Source organism: Oncorhynchus keta, chromosome 25, assembly GCF_023373465.1.
Source record: "Oncorhynchus keta strain PuntledgeMale-10-30-2019 chromosome 25, Oket_V2, whole genome shotgun sequence".
Classification (NCBI taxonomy): Eukaryota; Metazoa; Chordata; class Actinopteri; order Salmoniformes; family Salmonidae; genus Oncorhynchus; species Oncorhynchus keta.
The window spans coordinates 47,064,250-47,083,070 of record NC_068445.1 but is presented as its reverse complement, the minus strand read 5'-3'; the positions used below and the strand labels follow the sequence as shown (position 1 = coordinate 47,083,070).

The 18,821-nt window shown below is 42.3% G+C and overlaps 2 long non-coding RNA genes across 10 annotated transcripts; one reads left to right on the top strand and one right to left on the bottom strand.

Moving 5' to 3' along the window:
* The first annotated feature begins 6,457 nt into the window (after positions 1-6,457).
* On the top strand, positions 6,458-8,890 carry LOC127911952 (uncharacterized). 8 transcript variants are annotated; one of them, XR_008079859.1, is made up of 4 exons: positions 6,458-7,454; positions 7,744-8,259; positions 8,292-8,348; positions 8,381-8,890. It is a non-coding gene; the product is annotated as an uncharacterized LOC127911952 (long non-coding RNA). The 8 variants fall into 8 exon arrangements; XR_008079857.1 differs by lacking the exon at positions 8,381-8,890 and having other exon boundaries at positions 7,744-7,914; positions 7,973-8,259; positions 8,292-8,370; XR_008079863.1 differs by lacking the exon at positions 8,292-8,348 and having other exon boundaries at positions 7,744-8,086.
* Positions 8,891-9,656: 766 nt separating this feature from the next.
* Positions 9,657-11,455, bottom strand: LOC127911951 (uncharacterized). Of its 2 annotated transcripts, none has more exons than XR_008079855.1 (4): positions 11,326-11,455; positions 10,666-10,709; positions 10,580-10,623; positions 9,657-10,058 (listed from the first exon to the last, which is right to left on the bottom strand). It is a non-coding gene; the product is annotated as an uncharacterized LOC127911951 (long non-coding RNA). The 2 variants fall into 2 exon arrangements; XR_008079854.1 differs by lacking the exon at positions 11,326-11,455 and adding an exon at positions 10,798-10,927.
* Positions 11,456-18,821: the final 7,366 nt, after the last annotated feature.

Sequence of the window (18,821 nt, the reverse complement as noted above, 5' to 3'; positions counted from 1 at the left end):
TTGTTATGCATACAGTTACCCAATTAGGGGCCTGTCTGGTGGAGCCGGTTCGCTTTATAGAACACAGAAAACATACAGAGCAACATATCTATTGATGAAATATTGTGTATGTACCTTTTATGATACTGTATTTACCTACCTGATGATTGATCTATTATTTTGGTTATTGTTTATTTTATCATAGAATACGTCTCCCCCTCTTGCTCATTCATTGCACTGCAGGGTAGCCTAGTGGTTAGAGTGTTGGACTAGTAACCGGAAGGTTGCGAGTTCAAACCCCTGAGCTGACAAGGTCAAAATCTGTCGTTCTGCCCCTGAACAGGCAGTTAACCTGCTGTTCCCAGGCTGTCATTGAGAACCCTGACTTGCCTGGTTAAATAAAGGTCAAATAAAACTTTAAAAAACTGCGTGTGGCAAGTGTGCAGGTGTAGGATAAATGGAGGAAGTTTCTGTAGGTGGAGTCCTAGCGAGACCCAGGAGAGGTATAGTCATTTGATCATATCATGTCATTTCAAGTCATCTTTAAATGTATACTTTTTGTTAGATCTAAAGGAAGATAATGTTTAATTTAATAATGTTTTTTTGCCACCATCTTTTGTCGTTTGGCTTTCAAAGGAACTTTGAATGTGAACTGTCGAAAACAACCCCTTTTCGGGCCATGTTGGAATGGTAAAGAAGTCTCTACAAAGAGCATGTTCAGTACCAACCCATTGCCCTCCTCCTCCTCCTCCTCCTCCTCCTCCTACCCTGCCCTCAGAATGAAAGGATACAATGGTATAACTGCACACTATCAGCTGACATTGTGAAACCGAGATTGTTTTGTGTTGGCTTGGCGAACGGCAGTACGAATACAGATGTTTCTCTAGAGGCTGGTAGGATCGCTTTCACATGAGGGTCAAATAAACAACTAGGTTGGGTTGCCATTTGTCGACCCGTTGTCATAATACTGCCTTGATATCATTCCTTACACAACCTGTCCACCCTGATGATGGCTTGCTGCATCATGTGAAGTCCCTGAATGCAACTTTTCTCACCCATCTCTTCCATGCCTTCATCGCTGTCAACAGTAATCTTAAACATTCACTTAAAGCTACAATCTGGGATTCGTTTGTCGGCAACATGATGGCAAGCCACTTGTTTGTGTATAGGCTTACATCTCAGGGATGGGGAAATGTTATCTCTCTCTCTATGTCTCTCTCTCTGTCTGTCTCTCTCTCTCTCTTCTCTCTGTCCGTCTCTCTCTCTCTCTCTCTCTCTCTTCTCTCTCTCTCTCTGTCTCTCTCTCTCTCTCTCTGTCTGTCTCTCTCTCTCTCTCTCTCTCTCTCTCTGTCTCTGTCTCTGTCTCTCTGTCTCTCTCTTTCTCTCTGTCCGTCTCTCTCTCTCTGTCTCTGTCTGTCTCTGTCTCTGTCTGTCTCTCTCTCTCTGTCTCTCTCTCTCTCTGTCTCTCTCTCTCTCTCTCTCTCTCTCTCTCTCTCTCTCTCTCTCTCTCTCTCTGTCCGTCTCTCTCTCTCTCTGTCTCTGTCTCTCTCTCTTTCTCTCTGTCCGTCTCTCTCTCTCTCTCTTGCTCTCGGCTGTGGTAAACTAGGGCCAGTTAAATGCATTTCTGCACTGGGGTTGATTCTGACTATGTTTCTTATGCAACTATTTTAAGCCTTCCCATTATTAATTATTTTTGTGTTGTTGTACTAAACTTGACTGTTATACAAGAAATAATGCACAAGACAGGTGTAACTCTCATTGACAAAAGTCAAAAGTCTTTCGAGAATCACTCGTCTTCCTGGAGCGTTTCATGCCTTTCATCAGTGTTTTCAATCTAGATTTTCATCTGCACTTCAATTAATATGACAAAGTATAATATATATAAAATATAATATGACCAATGTTCAATGTCCAACGACACCTTTTGCCTTTAATGATGTTTCAAGTGTTATGAATAGCTCAGTTAACAGGTTGACAGGTTAACAGGTTGACAGGTTAACAGGTTGACAGGTTAACAGGTTGACAGGTTAACAGGTTGACAGGTTAACAGGTTGACAGGTTAACAGGTTGACAGGTTAACAGGTTGACAGGTTAACAGGTTAACAGGTTGACAGGTTGACAGGTTAACAGGTTGACAGGTTAACAGGTTGACAGGTTAACAGGTTGACAGGTTAACAGGTTGACAGGTTAACAGGTTGACAGGTTAACAGGTTGACAGGTTAACGTGCCTCGTGTCCAACCCCAGACCAAGAAGAATCAGTAGACAGGGCTGGCACTAGCCCTTTGTGGACCCAAAGCCAGATTGGATTGTACCCCACCATTTTTCTGCAAAACATTTTAGTGGCCCCCCATCTTGATGGCGGTGAGAAAAAATATAGTTTTAAAGTTAATTTAATATCATTTTATACATTTTGCCATGTGTCCGAGAGAGAAAAATTAAATTTCATAGCAAATTTCCTGCAATTCTACCCATTTTGTCATGTTAGTATGATATCTGAATGAGAATTACTATCAAAATCACTGGGACCCCTCTGGAGGTTGTGCCCTGGGAGCCGGTCTGTGTTCGGCCATGAATAGATAGCTGGAGGTCAGGGCTCCTGGGTGCGTGCCCAGGGGCGCTGGTCTGTGTTCGGCCATGAATAGATAGCTCGAAGTCTAACTACCAATAAAAAAAAATGACATGGTTAATTGTCAGCTATTTTAGTAACTGACATAACAAGAGAAAAACTGCTGATGCACAACCACATTTAAAAATGGTACCTGATGTACTCTATTATTCTTGCTCTCAATACTATCCCACTGAGTCCCCCCCCCCAATTATTTATTTATTATAAATGTGTTTTTTTGGTCAGGGGCGCCCTAGCTGCCGGGGACCCTTAGCGACTGCCGGGGGCCCTTTTCGACCGCCGGGGGCCCTTAGCGACCGCCGGGGGGCCCTGGGTAAACCATTCAACATTCTTTTCCTCTTTCAGTCAATTGACTTTAATGATATTTCTTGTTAGAATATGAGGTCTAGAGCATCAGTTGGATACCAAGTTGTGATGTCATAACATCCCCTGACTCCAGGTTTCATTGATTGATCTCTCAGATCTTTGACATTCCTACTTTCTTAATCAAGAAGCGACAAAAGTAAATGCATGGACATTGATATAAACTCTACATACAACATTTCAATGAATAGTTTCCACACAAATCAAGAGCCGATCAGATAAGATACTGTTTCTCCTTTTCTTCCTCAGATCGCCATGTTCTTCAGGGCTCTCACACGCTAGGCATCACATTTGTGTCCCAAATGGCACCCTATTCCCTATAGTGCACTGCTTTTGACCAGTAGGGTGCACTATTTAGGGAATAGGGTGTCTTTGGGACACACACACACACACACACACACACAGGTCCATTTCCTGGTTTATTCCCTCTATTTAAATGGTCCAGCGGGCCCCCCACCCCCACCCCCCACCACCCTCTTCCTTTGCAACTGGATCCTGACAGGAAGGAAGCAGCAATATGAGGATAACAACGAGCAGACCACAGGCTGTGAGGATTGGCAACAACAACTCCTCCAGACTGACTCTTTTAACACAGGGGCACCACATCAACTCCATCATCAAGTTTGCTGCCGATAACACGGTTGTAGGCCTGATAACCAAGAATGACGAGTCAGGCTATAGGGAGGAAGTGAACTGGAATTGTGGTGTCATGACAACAACCTCTCCCTCAATGTCAGCAAAACAAAAGGGAGTTGATTGATGACTTCAGGAAGCAGAGCCCCGATCCACAACAACGGGACTGCAATAGAGAGTCACGAGTTTTAAGTTCTTCAGCGACCACATCACTGAGGACTTCACATGGATGAACATCACCATCACTCTTGTCAAGAGGGGGCAACAGCGTCCCTACTTCCTAAGGCGATTGAAGAAATTCAGCATGCCACCCCGGGTCCTCTCCAAATAGTACCTCTGCACCATTGAGAGAGTCCTGACCGGTTGCATCATGACCTGATACAGGAATCACTCCATCCACGACTGCCAGGCCCTCCAGAGGGTGGTGAAGACGGACCGGTACATCACTGGGACCGTGGTCCTCCAGAGGGTGGTGAAGACGGACCGGTACATCACTGGGACTGTGGTCCTCCAGAGGGTGGTGAAGACGGACCGGTACATCACTGGGACCGTGGTCCTCCAGAGGGTGGTGAAGACGGACCGGTACATCACTGGGACCGTGGTCCTCCAGAGGGTGGTGAAGACGGACCGGTACATCACTGGGACCGTGGTCCTCCAGAGGGTGGTGAAGACGGACCGGTACATCACTGGGACCGTGGTCCTCCAGAGGGTGGTGAAGACGGACCGGTACATCACTGGGACCGTGGTCCTCCAGAGGGTGGTGAAGACGGACCGGTACATCACTGGGACCGTGGTCCTCCAGAGGGTGGTGAAGACGGACCGGTACATCACTGGGACCGTGGTCCTCCAGCGGGTGGTGAAGACGGACCGGTACATCACTGGGACCGTGGTCCTCCAGAGGGTGGTGAAGACGGACCGGTACATCACTGGGACCGTGGTCCTCCAGAGGGTGGTGAAGATGGACCGGTGCATCACTGGGACCGTGGTCCTCCAGCGGGTGGTGAAGACGGACCGGTACATCACTGGGACCGTGGTCCTCCAGAGGGTGGTGAAGACGGACCGGTACATCACTGGGACCGTGGTCCTCCAGAGGGTGGTGAAGATGGACCGGTGCATCACTGGGACCGTGGTCCTCCAGCGGGTGGTGAAGACGGACCGGTACATCACTGGGACCGTGGTCCTCCAGCGGGTGGTGAAGACGGACCGGTGCATCACTGGGACCGTGGTCCTCCAGCGGGTGGTGAAGACAGACCAGTACATCACTGGGACCGTGCTCCCACCCATCCAGGACATCTACACAAAATAGAGCTAGAGGAACACACCAGCCACGAGCTGTTCACTACCTTACCATCGGGCAGACGGTATCGGAGCACATGAGGTCTGATACCAACAGGTTCAGAGAGTTTCTATGAAGACTTGAAATGGGCTGACCACCTGCTCTGATTCTAACCCTAACAGGACTGACCACCTGTTCTGATTCTAACCCTAACAGGACCGACCTCCTCCTCTGATTCTAACCCTCACAGGACCGACCTCCTCCTCTGATTCTAACCCTAATTGCACGGGAGAGTTGAGCATAGTTCAGTGTGTATGTGTTGCACCGAGTTGTAAAAGCAAGCAGAGCAGAAACCGGCTACTATTTAATTGACTGATATAGCTAGGCAAGGCAACTGCTGTTTAAAATAACAGAAAAAGATACTAAACTAGCGTTTATTCCCAAGTGCTGAGCTAGTAGTGTAACTGACATGTAACATTAGCTAATGTTCCATCCCCTCTCGACTGAGGTGAATGAATAAGCTACGCTAACGAGTAGCTACCACAGCCATGTCACCTCTAGCCTCTAGTTATCTGTCAGATAGTAATACTAGCCACCTCATACCACTATCTAACAGGTCTTTGTACAGAAATGTTTATGTAGCGTTTGTTCTGTCCCGTTTCAGAAGTAAATTAATTTGGCTAGCTTTTCGCCAGTTGATAAACCGTTAGAGAGGGAGCTGGCCAAAAAGTTGGCTAACGTTAGCTATTATTTTTGCATTAATCACACTAGACCTGAAACCTCTGGGCCAAGCTATTTAATGTTGATATTCTGACGTTTTTTCAATGCAAATCAAATCAAAGGTGCAGTAGACCTTACAATTACAGGCTCTAACCAATGGTCCAGGGGGAAAGGGTATGTGTGTGTGTGTGTGTGTGTGTGTGTGTGTGTAGGTAAGTAATTAAGTAAAGATATAAAACAAGAGTAAAAAGACATTTGAAAATAAGAGTAGCAAGTCTATATACAGGCACCGGTTAGTCGGGCTGATTGAGGTAGTATGTACATGTAGGTATGGTTAAAGTGACTATGCATATATGATGAACAGAGAGTAGCAAGGCTACATACCAGACACCTGTTAGTCAGGCTGATTGAGGTAGTATGTACATGTAGATATGGTTAAAGTGACTATGCATATATGATGAACAGAGAGTAGCAGAAGCGTAAAAAGAGGGGTTGGGGTGGTGGAACACAATGCAGAGAGCCTGGTTAGCCAATTTGCGCACTGGTTGGTCGTGAAGTGCAGTTAAAGTATATGGTTAAAGTGACTACGCATATATGATAAACAGATAATTAGAGTAGCAGCAGCAGCGTAAAAGAGGGGTTGGGGGGGGGGGACACACACAATGCAAATATTCCCAGTAGCCATTTGATTACCTGTTCAGGAGTCTTATGGCTTGGGGGTAAAAACTGTTGAGAAGCCTTGTTGTCCTAGACTTGACACTCTGGTACCGCTTGCCTTGCCAACAATTTTTAGAACCTGACACCGCCTGGTATAGAGGTCCTGGATGGCAGGCAGCTTTTCCCCTTGTGATGTACTGGGCCTTGCGATGTGAGTTGTATTAGTTAGTATGGTAATGTAATGTTATTGGTCAGTTTCCCTAACTAATTCCCTACTTTTCACACTGACACAGTCGTAAACAGCTCTATGGTTACATGGTGCACAGTAGAGGTCTACACAGGACCGGTTTCTTCATTCGGCTCCTGCCTGCACCCGCAGTCGTTGTTGTCCCACCCCACCCGCAGTCTCACAATGTTATTTTAGGCGTACAGTATGTGACGTGACTGAGCTCATTTTGCCAACCACGGTCTCAACTATTTTTCGCCCTATAGGCAATATCAAATGCGAGGGGGAAAAAAATAACTTAAGAGATTTAAATGACCAGAGATTCTCACATGGCCCTTCATATTGTATTACTGGGCTTTATCAGCCAACATGCTGGATGTAGATTGGAAAGAGCAGAATTGGAGAGACTTGCACTTCCTCTTGAGCTGTTATTTTTGCCTACCCTTTAAGGAGTGGGAAGATTTTCAGAGAGGATAAATACGAGGGATCAATATTTAGGCCAATTTCTAGACAATGTAGTAAACTATAGCCTAATCATAGGCCTATTTAGGAAGTACATTTCCTTGGAAAGATAACTGCCCTGTGCTTCTCCACCCAGGCATTGGCTACAGTCTACTCTATTTAATAGAGACAACACGCTCACCTGATCTCACAGGTACGGCTACTGAACTGGAAGCAGAGAGAATGATGACAGACACAACTCCTATGTTTTACATAGGCCTATAGGACATAGCCTACCTTTTAGGGAGACGATTTGCAGGCAGAGACAAACTAAATGGGTAATCAATCAGCCAAGTCCATATGATCTGGTGATTTCTCCAGTCTCCAGTCAGAGCTATGGTAACACTGAGACAAGGAAGAGGTAGAAGAGGCCTCAACCACAGACAGATGAGTAGCAAGCAGAACCCAGACAGAGGTAGAGAGAAGAGGCCTCAACCACAGACAGATGAGTAGCAGCAGAACCCAGACAGAGGTAGAGAGAAGAGGCCTCAACCACAGACAGATGAGTAGCAAGCAGAACCCAGACAGAGGTAGAGAGAAGAGGCCTCAACCACAGACAGATGAGTAGCAAGCAGAACCCAGACAGAGGTAGAGAGAAGGGGCCTCAACCACGGACAGATGAGTAGCAGCAGAACCCAGACAGAGGTAGAGAGAAGAGGCCTCAACCACAGACAGATGAGTAGCAAGCAGAACCCAGACAGAGGTAGAGAGAAGAGGCCTCAACCACAGACAGATGAGTAGCAAGCAGAACCCAGACAGAGGTAGAGAGAAGAGGCCTCAACCACAGACAGATGAGTAGCAGCAGAACCCAGACAGAGGTAGAGAGAAGAGGCCTCAACCACAGACAGATGAGTAGCAGCAGAACCCAGACAGAGGTAGAGAGAAGAGGCCTCAACCACAGACAGATGAGTAGCAGCAGAACCCAGACAGAGGTAGAGAGAAGAGGCCTCAACCACAGACAGATGAGTAGCAAGCAGAACCCAGACAGAGGTAGAGAGAAGAGGCCTCAACCACAGACAGATGAGTAGCAGCAGAACCCAGACAGAGGTAGAGAGAAGAGGCCTCAACCACAGACAGATGAGTAGCAGCAGAACCCAGACAGAGGTAGAGAGAAGAGGCCTCAACCACAGACAGATGAGTAGCAAGCAGAACCCAGACAGAGGTAGAGAGAAGAGGCCTCAACCACAGACAGATGAGTAGCAAGCAGAACCCAGACAGAGGTAGAGAGAAGAGGCCTCAACCACAGACAGATGAGTAGCAGCAGAACCCAGACAGAGGTAGAGAGAAGAGGCCTCAACCAAAGACAGAGGTAGAGAGAAGAGGCCTCAACCACAGACAGATGAGTAGCAGCAGAACCCAGACAGAGGTAGAGAGAAGAGGCCTCAACCAAAGACAGAGGTAGAGAGAAGAGGCCTCAACCACAGACAGATGAGTAGCAGCAGAACCCAGACAGAGGTAGAGAGAAGAGGCCTCAACCAAAGACAGATGAGTAGCAAGCAGAACCCAGACAGAGGTAGAGAGAAGAGGCCTCAACCAAAGACAGAGGTAGAGAGAAGAGGCCTCAACCACAGACAGAGGTAGAGAGAAGAGGCCTCAACCAAAGACAGAGGTAGAGAGAAGAGGGGCGAAGGTTCATCTTACATGGCGACACCCCTGTCAGATCACGACCCTGTGATAGATTTGGTAGAATTGCCTGATGGCACGTGGGCCATGAAGCAGATGACACCACAGATTATCTTCACCTATGAAAGGACCAATGTGTTTCCTGACTCTGTGTAAACATCCCGTGTAAAAGAGACAATGTGTTACCTGACTCTGTGTAAACATCACGTGTAAAAGAGACAATGTGTTACCTGACTCTGTGTAAACATCACGTGTAAAGGAGACAATGTGTTACCTGACTCTGTGTAAACATCACGTGTAAAAGAGACAATGTGTTACCTGACTCTGTGTAAACATCACGTGTAAAAGAGACAATGTGTTACCTGACTCTGTGTAAACATCCCGTGTAAAGGAGACAATGTGTTACCTGACTCTGTGTAAACATCCCGTGTAAAGGAGACAATGTGTTACCTGACTCTGTGTAAACATCACGTGTAAAGGAGACAATGTGTTACCTGACTCTGTGTAAACATCACGTGTAAAGGAGACAATGTGTTACCTGACTCTGTGTAAACATCACGTGTAAAAGAGACAATGTGTTACCTGACTCTGTGTAAACATCCCGTGTAAAAGAGACAATGTGTTACCTGACTCTGTGTAAACATCACGTGTAAAGGAGACAATGTGTTACCTGACTCTGTGTAAACATCACGTGTAAAGGAGACAATGTGTTACCTGACTCTGTGTAAACATCCCGTGTAAAGACAATGTGTTACCTGACTCTGTGTAAACATCACGTGTAAAGGAGACAATGTGTTACCTGACTCTGTGTAAACATCACGTGTAAAGGAGACAATGTGTTACCTGACTCTGTGTAAACATCACGTGTAAAAGAGACAATGTGTTACCTGACTCTGTGTAAACATCACGTGTAAAAGAGACAATGTGTTACCTGACTGTGTAAACATCCCGTGTAAAAGAGACAATGTGTTACCTGACTGTGTAAACATCCCGTGTAAAAGAGACAATGTGTTACCTGACTCTGTGTAAACATCACGTGTAAAGGAGACAATGTGTTACCTGACTCTGTGTAAACATCACGTGTAAAAGAGACAATGTGTTACCTGACTCTGTGTAAACATCCCGTGTAAAGGAGACAATGTGTTACCTGACTCTGTGTAAACATCACGTGTAAAGGAGACAATGTGTTACCTGACTCTGTGTAAACATCACGTGTAAAGGAGACAATGTGTTACCTGACTCTGTGTAAACATCACGTGTAAAAGAGACAATGTGTTACCTGACTCTGTGTAAACATCACGTGTAAAAGAGACAATGTGTTACCTGACTGTGTAAACATCCCGTGTAAAAGAGACAATGTGTTACCTGACTCTGTGTAAACATCACGTGTAAAAGAGACAATGTGTTTCCTGACTCTGTGTAAACATCACGTGTAAAAGAGACAATGTGTTACCTGACTCTGTGTAAACATCCCGTGTAAAAGAGACAATGTGTTACCTGACTCTGTGTAAACATCACGTGTAAAGGAGACAATGTGTTACCTGACTCTGTGTAAACATCACGTGTAAAGGAGACAATGTGTTACCTGACTCTGTGTAAACATCACGTGTAAAAGAGACAATGTGTTACCTGACTCTGTGTAAACATCCCGTGTAAAAGAGACAATGTGTTACCTGACTCTGTGTAAACATCACGTGTAAAGGAGACAATGTGTTACCTGACTCTGTGTAAACATCACGTGTAAAGGAGACAATGTGTTACCTGACTCTGTGTAAACATCCCGTGTAAAGGACCAATGTGTTACCTGACTCTGTGTAAACAGTAAAGGAGACAATGTGTTACCTGACTCTGTGTAAACATCACGTGTAAAGGAGACAATGTGTTACCTGACTCTGTGTAAACATCACGTGTAAAAGAGACAATGTGTTACCTGACTCTGTGTAAACATCACGTGTAAAAGAGACAATGTGTTACCTGACTCTGTGTAAACATCACGTGTAAAAGAGACAATGTGTTACCTGACTGTGTAAACATCCCGTGTAAAAGAGACAATGTGTTACCTGACTCTGTGTAAACATCACGTGTAAAAGAGACAATGTGTTTCCTGACTCTGTGTAAACATCACGTGTAAAAGAGACAATGTGTTACCTGACTCTGTGTAAACATCCCGTGTAAAAGAGACAATGTGTTACCTGACTCTGTGTAAACATCACGTGTAAAGGAGACAATGTGTTACCTGACTCTGTGTAAACATCACGTGTAAAAGAGACAATGTGTTACCTGACTCTGTGTAAACATCACGTGTAAAAGAGACAATGTGTTACCTGACTCTGTGTAAACATCCCGTGTAAAGGAGACAATGTGTTACCTGACTCTGTGTAAACATCACGTGTAAAAGAGACAATGTGTTACCTGACTCTGTGTAAACATCACGTGTAAAAGAGACAATGTGTTACCTGACTCTGTGTAAACATCACGTGTAAAAGAGACAATGTGTTACCTGACTCTGTGTAAACATCCCGTGTAAAGGAGACAATGTGTTACCTGACTCTGTGTAAACATCACGTGTAAAAGAGACAATGTGTTACCTGACTCTGTGTAAACATCACGTGTAAAAGAGACAATGTGTTACCTGACTCTGTGTAAACATCACGTGTAAAGGAGACAATGTGTTACCTGACTCTGTGTAAACATCACGTGTAAAGGAGACAATGTGTTACCTGACTCTGTGTAAACATCACGTGTAAAGGAGACAATGTGTTACCTGACTCTGTGTAAACATCACGTGTAAAAGAGACAATGTGTTACCTGACTCTGTGTAAACATCACGTGTAAAAGAGACAATGTGTTACCTGACTCTGTGTAAACATCCCGTGTAAAGGAGACAATGTGTTACCTGACTCTGTGTAAACATCACGTGTAAAAGAGACAATGTGTTACCTGACTCTGTGTAAACATCCCGTGTAAAGAGGAGGATGTATTGTGTGGCTGTAGTCAAAGAAGTCCTGGGGTATAAAACGTAAAATATAAGGAGCAGAGCGGAGATTGTGGGGAAGACAGATCAGGAAATGACTGATGTATTAGAAATCAGAAGATGTTTGTGGTAAGAACAGAACCTGACAGTTATTGTTAGAGGCTTTTCAATATAATTACTTCTTTTTTTTACAATAATATCCATCAATTGTGAAACTGAAAGAACCAACAGAGAGGTGTTACCGGTATTCATTAACTAGTAGAACCAACAGAGAGGTGATACCGGTATTCATTAACTAGTAGAACCAACAGAGAGGTGTTACCGGTATTCATTAACTAGTAGAACCAACAGAGAGGTGATACCGGTATTCATTAACTAGTAGAACCAACAGAGAGGTGATACCGGTATTCATTAACTAGTAGAACCAACAGAGAAGTGTTACCGGTTTTCATTAACTAGTGGAACCAACAGAGAAGTGTTACCTGTTTTCATTAACTAGTAGAACCAACAGAGAAGTGTTACCGGTTTTCATTAACTAGTAGAACCAACAGAGAGGTGATACCGGTATTCATTAACTAGTAGAACCAACAGAGAAGTGTTACCGGTTTTCATTAACTAGTGGAACCAACAGAGAAGTGTTACCGGTTTTCATTAACTAGTAGAACCAACAGAGAAGTGTTACCGGTTTTCATTAACTAGTGGAACCAACAGAGAAGTGTTACCTGTTTTCATTAACTAGTGGAACCAACAGAGAAGTGTTACCTGTTTTCATTAACTAGTAGAACCAACAGAGAGGTGTTACCTGTTTTCATTAACTAGTAGAACCAACAGAGAAGTGTTACCTGTTTTCATTAACTAGTAGAACCAACAGAGAGGTGTTACCTGTTTTCATTAACTAGTAGAACCAACAGAGAGGTGATACCGGTTTTCATTAACTAGTAGAACCAACAGAGAGGTGTTACCTGTTTTCATTAACTAGTAGAACCAACAGAGAAGTGTTACCTGTTTTCATTAACTAGTAGAACCAACAGAGAGGTGTTACCTGTTTTCATTAACTAGTAGAACCAACAGAGAAGTGTTACCTGTTTTCATTAACTAGTAGAACCAACAGAGAGGTGATACCGGTTTTCATTAACTAGTAGAACCAACAGAGAGGTGTTACCTGTTTTCATTAACTAGTAGAACCAACAGAGAAGTGTTACCTGTTTTCATTAACTAGTAGAACCAACAGAGAGGTGTTACCGGTTTTCATTAACTAGTAGAACCAACAGAGAAGTGTTACCTGTTTTCATTAACTAGTAGAACCAACAGAGAAGTGTTACCTGTTTTCATTAACTAGTAGAACCAACAGAGAGGTGTTACCGGTTTTCATTAACTAGTAGAACCAACAGAGAAGTGTTACCTGTTTTCATTAACTAGTAGAACCAACAGAGAAGTGTTACCTGTTTTCATTAACTAGTAGAACCAACAGAGAAGTGTTACCTGTTTTCATTAACTAGTGGAACCAACAGAGAAGTGTTACCGGTTTTCATTAACTAGTAGAACCAACAGAGAGGTGATACCGGTATTCATTAACTAGTAGAACCAACAGAGAAGTGTTACCGGTTTTCATTAACTAGTGGAACCAACAGAGAAGTGTTACCTGTTTTCATTAACTAGTGGAACCAACAGAGAAGTGTTACCTGTTTTCATTAACTAGTAGAACCAACAGAGAGGTGTTACCTGTTTTCATTAACTAGTAGAACCAACAGAGAAGTGTTACCTGTTTTCATTAACTAGTAGAACCAACAGAGAGGTGTTACCTGTTTTCATTAACTAGTAGAACCAACAGAGAGGTGATACCGGTTTTCATTAACTAGTAGAACCAACAGAGAGGTGTTACCTGTTTTCATTAACTAGTAGAACCAACAGAGAAGTGTTACCTGTTTTCATTAACTAGTAGAACCAACAGAGAGGTGTTACCTGTTTTCATTAACTAGTAGAACCAACAGAGAAGTGTTACCTGTTTTCATTAACTAGTAGAACCAACAGAGAGGTGATACCGGTTTTCATTAACTAGTAGAACCAACAGAGAGGTGTTACCTGTTTTCATTAACTAGTAGAACCAACAGAGAAGTGTTACCTGTTTTCATTAACTAGTAGAACCAACAGAGAGGTGTTACCGGTTTTCATTAACTAGTAGAACCAACAGAGAAGTGTTACCTGTTTTCATTAACTAGTAGAACCAACAGAGAAGTGTTACCTGTTTTCATTAACTAGTAGAACCAACAGAGAGGTGTTACCGGTTTTCATTAACTAGTAGAACCAACAGAGAAGTGTTACCGGTTTTCATTAACTAGTAGAACTAACAGAGAAGTGTTACCGGTTTTCATTAACTAGTAGAACCAACAGAGAGGTGTTACCGGTTTTCATTAACTAGTGGAACCAACAGAGAGGTGTTACCGGTTTTCATTAACTAGTAGAACCAACAGAGAGGTGTTACCTGTTTTCATTAACTAGTAGAACCAACAGAGAGGTGTTACCGGTTGTCATTAACTAGTAGAACCAACAGAGAGGTGATACCGGTATTCATTAACTAGTAGAACCAACAGAGAAGTGTTACCTGTTTTCATTAACTAGTAGAACCAACAGAGAAGTGATACCTGTTTTCATTAACTAGTAGAACCAACAGAGAGGTGATACCGGTATTCATTAACTAGTAGAACCAACAGAGAGGTGTTACCTGTTTTCATTAACTAGTGGAACCAACAGAGAAGTGTTACCTGTTTTCATTAACTAGTAGAACCAACAGAGAGGTGTTACCGGTTTTCATTAACTAGTGGAACCAACAGAGAAGTGTTACCTGTTTTCATTAACTAGTAGAACCAACAGAGAAGTGTTACCTGTTTTCATTAACTAGTGGAACCAACAGAGAAGTGTTACCTAGTGTTACCGGTTTTCATTAACTAGTAGAACCAACAGAGAGGTGTTACCGGTTTTCATTAACTAGTAGAACCAACAGAGAAGTGTTACCTGTTTTCATTAACTAGTAGAACCAACAGAGAAGTGTTACCTGTTTTCATTAACTAGTAGAACCAACAGAGAAGTGTTACCTGTTTTCATTAACTAGTAGAACCAACAGAGAAGTGTTACCTGTTTTCATTAACTAGTGGAACCAACAGAGAAGTGTTACCGGTTTTCATTAACTAGTAGAACCAACAGAGAGGTGATACCGGTATTCATTAACTAGTAGAACCAACAGAGAAGTGTTACCGGTTTTCATTAACTAGTGGAACCAACAGAGAAGTGTTACCTGTTTTCATTAACTAGTGGAACCAACAGAGAAGTGTTACCTGTTTTCATTAACTAGTAGAACCAACAGAGAGGTGTTACCTGTTTTCATTAACTAGTAGAACCAACAGAGAAGTGTTACCTGTTTTCATTAACTAGTAGAACCAACAGAGAGGTGTTACCTGTTTTCATTAACTAGTAGAACCAACAGAGAGGTGATACCGGTTTTCATTAACTAGTAGAACCAACAGAGAGGTGTTACCTGTTTTCATTAACTAGTAGAACCAACAGAGAAGTGTTACCTGTTTTCATTAACTAGTAGAACCAACAGAGAGGTGTTACCTGTTTTCATTAACTAGTAGAACCAACAGAGAAGTGTTACCTGTTTTCATTAACTAGTAGAACCAACAGAGAGGTGATACCGGTTTTCATTAACTAGTAGAACCAACAGAGAGGTGTTACCTGTTTTCATTAACTAGTAGAACCAACAGAGAAGTGTTACCTGTTTTCATTAACTAGTAGAACCAACAGAGAGGTGTTACCGGTTTTCATTAACTAGTAGAACCAACAGAGAAGTGTTACCTGTTTTCATTAACTAGTAGAACCAACAGAGAAGTGTTACCTGTTTTCATTAACTAGTAGAACCAACAGAGAGGTGTTACCGGTTTTCATTAACTAGTAGAACCAACAGAGAAGTGTTACCGGTTTTCATTAACTAGTAGAACCAACAGAGAAGTGTTACCGGTTTTCATTAACTAGTAGAACTAACAGAGAAGTGTTACCGGTTTTCATTAACTAGTAGAACCAACAGAGAGGTGTTACCGGTTTTCATTAACTAGTGGAACCAACAGAGAGGTGTTACCGGTTTTCATTAACTAGTAGAACCAACAGAGAGGTGTTACCTGTTTTCATTAACTAGTAGAACCAACAGAGAGGTGTTACCGGTTGTCATTAACTAGTAGAACCAACAGAGAGGTGATACCGGTATTCATTAACTAGTAGAACCAACAGAGAAGTGTTACCTGTTTTCATTAACTAGTAGAACCAACAGAGAAGTGATACCTGTTTTCATTAACTAGTAGAACCAACAGAGAGGTGATACCGGTATTCATTAACTAGTAGAACCAACAGAGAGGTGTTACCTGTTTTCATTAACTAGTGGAACCAACAGAGAAGTGTTACCTGTTTTCATTAACTAGTAGAACCAACAGAGAAGTGTTACCTGTTTTCATTAACTAGTAGAACCAACAGAGAAGTGTTACCTGTTTTCATTAACTAGTAGAACCAACAGAGAAGTGTTACCTGTTTTCATTAACTAGTAGAACCAACAGAGAGGTGTTACCGGTTTTCATTAACTAGTAGAACCAACAGAGAAGTGTTACCGGTTTTCATTAACTAGTAGAACCAACAGAGAAGTGTTACCGGTTTTCATTAACTAGTAGAACTAACAGAGAAGTGTTACCGGTTTTCATTAACTAGTAGAACCAACAGAGAGGTGTTACCGGTTTTCATTAACTAGTGGAACCAACAGAGAGGTGTTACCGGTTTTCATTAACTAGTAGAACCAACAGAGAGGTGTTACCTGTTTTCATTAACTAGTAGAACCAACAGAGAAGTGTTACCTGTTTTCATTAACTAGTGGAACCAACAGAGAAGTGTTACCTGTTTTCATTAACTAGTAGAACCAACAGAGAAGTGTTACCTGTTTTCATTAACTAGTGGAACCAACAGAGAGGTGTTACCGGTTTTCATTAACTAGTAGAACCAACAGAGAGGTGTTACCTGTTTTCATTAACTAGTAGAACCAACAGAGAAGTGTTACCTGTTTTCATTAACTAGTGGAACCAACAGAGAAGTGTTACCTGTTTTCATTAACTAGTAGAACCAACAGAGAAGTGTTACCTGTTTTCATTAACTAGTGGAACCAACAGAGAAGTGTTACCTGTTTTCATTAACTAGTAGAACCAACAGAGAAGTGTTACCTGTTTTCATTAACTAGTGGAACCAACAGAGAAGTGTTACCGGTTTTCATTAACTAGTAGAACCAACAGAGAAGTGTTACCTGTTTTCATTAACTAGTAGAACCAACAGAGAGGTGTTACCTGTTTTCATTAACTAGTAGAACCAACAGAGAGGTGTTACCGGTTTTCATTAACTAGTGGAACCAACAGAGAAGTGTTACCTAGTGTTACCGGTTTTCATGAACTAGTAGAACCAACAGAGAAGTGTTACCTGTTTTCATTAACTAGTGGAACCAACAGAGAAGTGTTACCGGTTTTCATTAACTAGTAGAACCAACAGAGAGGTGTTACCGGTTTTCATTAACTAGTAGAACCAACAGAGAAGTGTTACCGGTTTTCATTAACTAGTGGAACCAACAGAGAAGTGTTACCTGTTTTCATTAACTAGTAGAACCAACAGAGAGGTGTTACCGGTTTTCATTAACTAGTGGAACCAACAGAGAAGTGTTACCTGTTTTCATTAACTAGTAGAACCAACAGAGAAGTGTTACCTGTTTTCATTAACTAGTGGAACCAACAGAGAAGTGTTACCTAGTGTTACCGGTTTTCATTAACTAGTAGAACCAACAGAGAAGTGTTACCTGTTTTCATTAACTAGTAGAACCAACAGAGAGGTGTTACCTGTTTTCATTAACTAGTAGAACCAACAGAGAAGTGTTACCTGTTTTCATTAACTAGTAGAACCAACAGAGAGGTGATACCGGTTTTCATTAACTAGTAGAACCAACAGAGAGGTGTTACCTGTTTTCATTAACTAGTAGAACCAACAGAGAAGTGTTACCTGTTTTCATTAACTAGTAGAACCAACAGAGAGGTGTTACCGGTTTTCATTAACTAGTAGAACCAACAGAGAAGTGTTACCTGTTTTCATTAACTAGTAGAACCAACAGAGAAGTGTTACCTGTTTTCATTAACTAGTAGAACCAACAGAGAGGTGTTACCGGTTTTCATTAACTAGTAGAACCAACAGAGAAGTGTTACCTGTTTTCATTAACTAGTAGAACCAACAGAGAAGTGTTACCTGTTTTCATTAACTAGTAGAACCAACAGAGAAGTGTTACCTGTTTTCATTAACTAGTAGAACCAACAGAGAAGTGTTACCTGTTTTCATTAACTAGTGGAACCAACAGAGAAGTGTTACCGGTTTTCATTAACTAGTAGAACCAACAGAGAGGTGATATCGGTATTCATTAACTAGTAGAACCAACAGAGAAGTGTTACCGGTTTTCATTAACTAGTGGAACCAACAGAGAAGTGTTACCTGTTTTCATTAACTAGTGGAACCAACAGAGAAGTGTTACCTGTTTTCATTAACTAGTAGAACCAACAGAGAGGTGTTACCTGTTTTCATTAACTAGTAGAACCAACAGAGAAGTGTTACCTGTTTTCATTAACTAGTAGAACTAACAGAGAAGTGTTACCGGTTTTCATTAACTAGTAGAACCAACAGAGAGGTGTTACCGGTTTTCATTAACTAGTGGAACCAACAGAGAGGTGTTACCTGTTTTCATTAACTAGTAGAACCAACAGAGAGGTGTTACCGGTTGTCATTAACTAGTAGAACCAACAGAGAGGTGATACCGGTATTCATTAACTAGTAGAACCAACAGAGAAGTGTTACCTGTTTTCATTAACTAGTAGAACCAACAGAGAAGTGATACCTGTTTTCATTAACTAGTAGAACCAACAGAGAGGTGATACCGGTATTCATTAACTAGTAGAACCAACAGAGAGGTGTTACCTGTTTTCATTAACTAGTGGAACCAACAGAGAAGTGTTACCTGTTTTCATTAACTAGTAGAACCAACAGAGAGGTGTTACCGGTTTTCATTAACTAGTGGAACCAACAGAGAAGTGTTACCTGTTTTCATTAACTAGTAGAACCAACAGAGAAGTGTTACCTGTTTTCATTAACTAGTGGAACCAACAGAGAAGTGTTACCTAGTGTTAC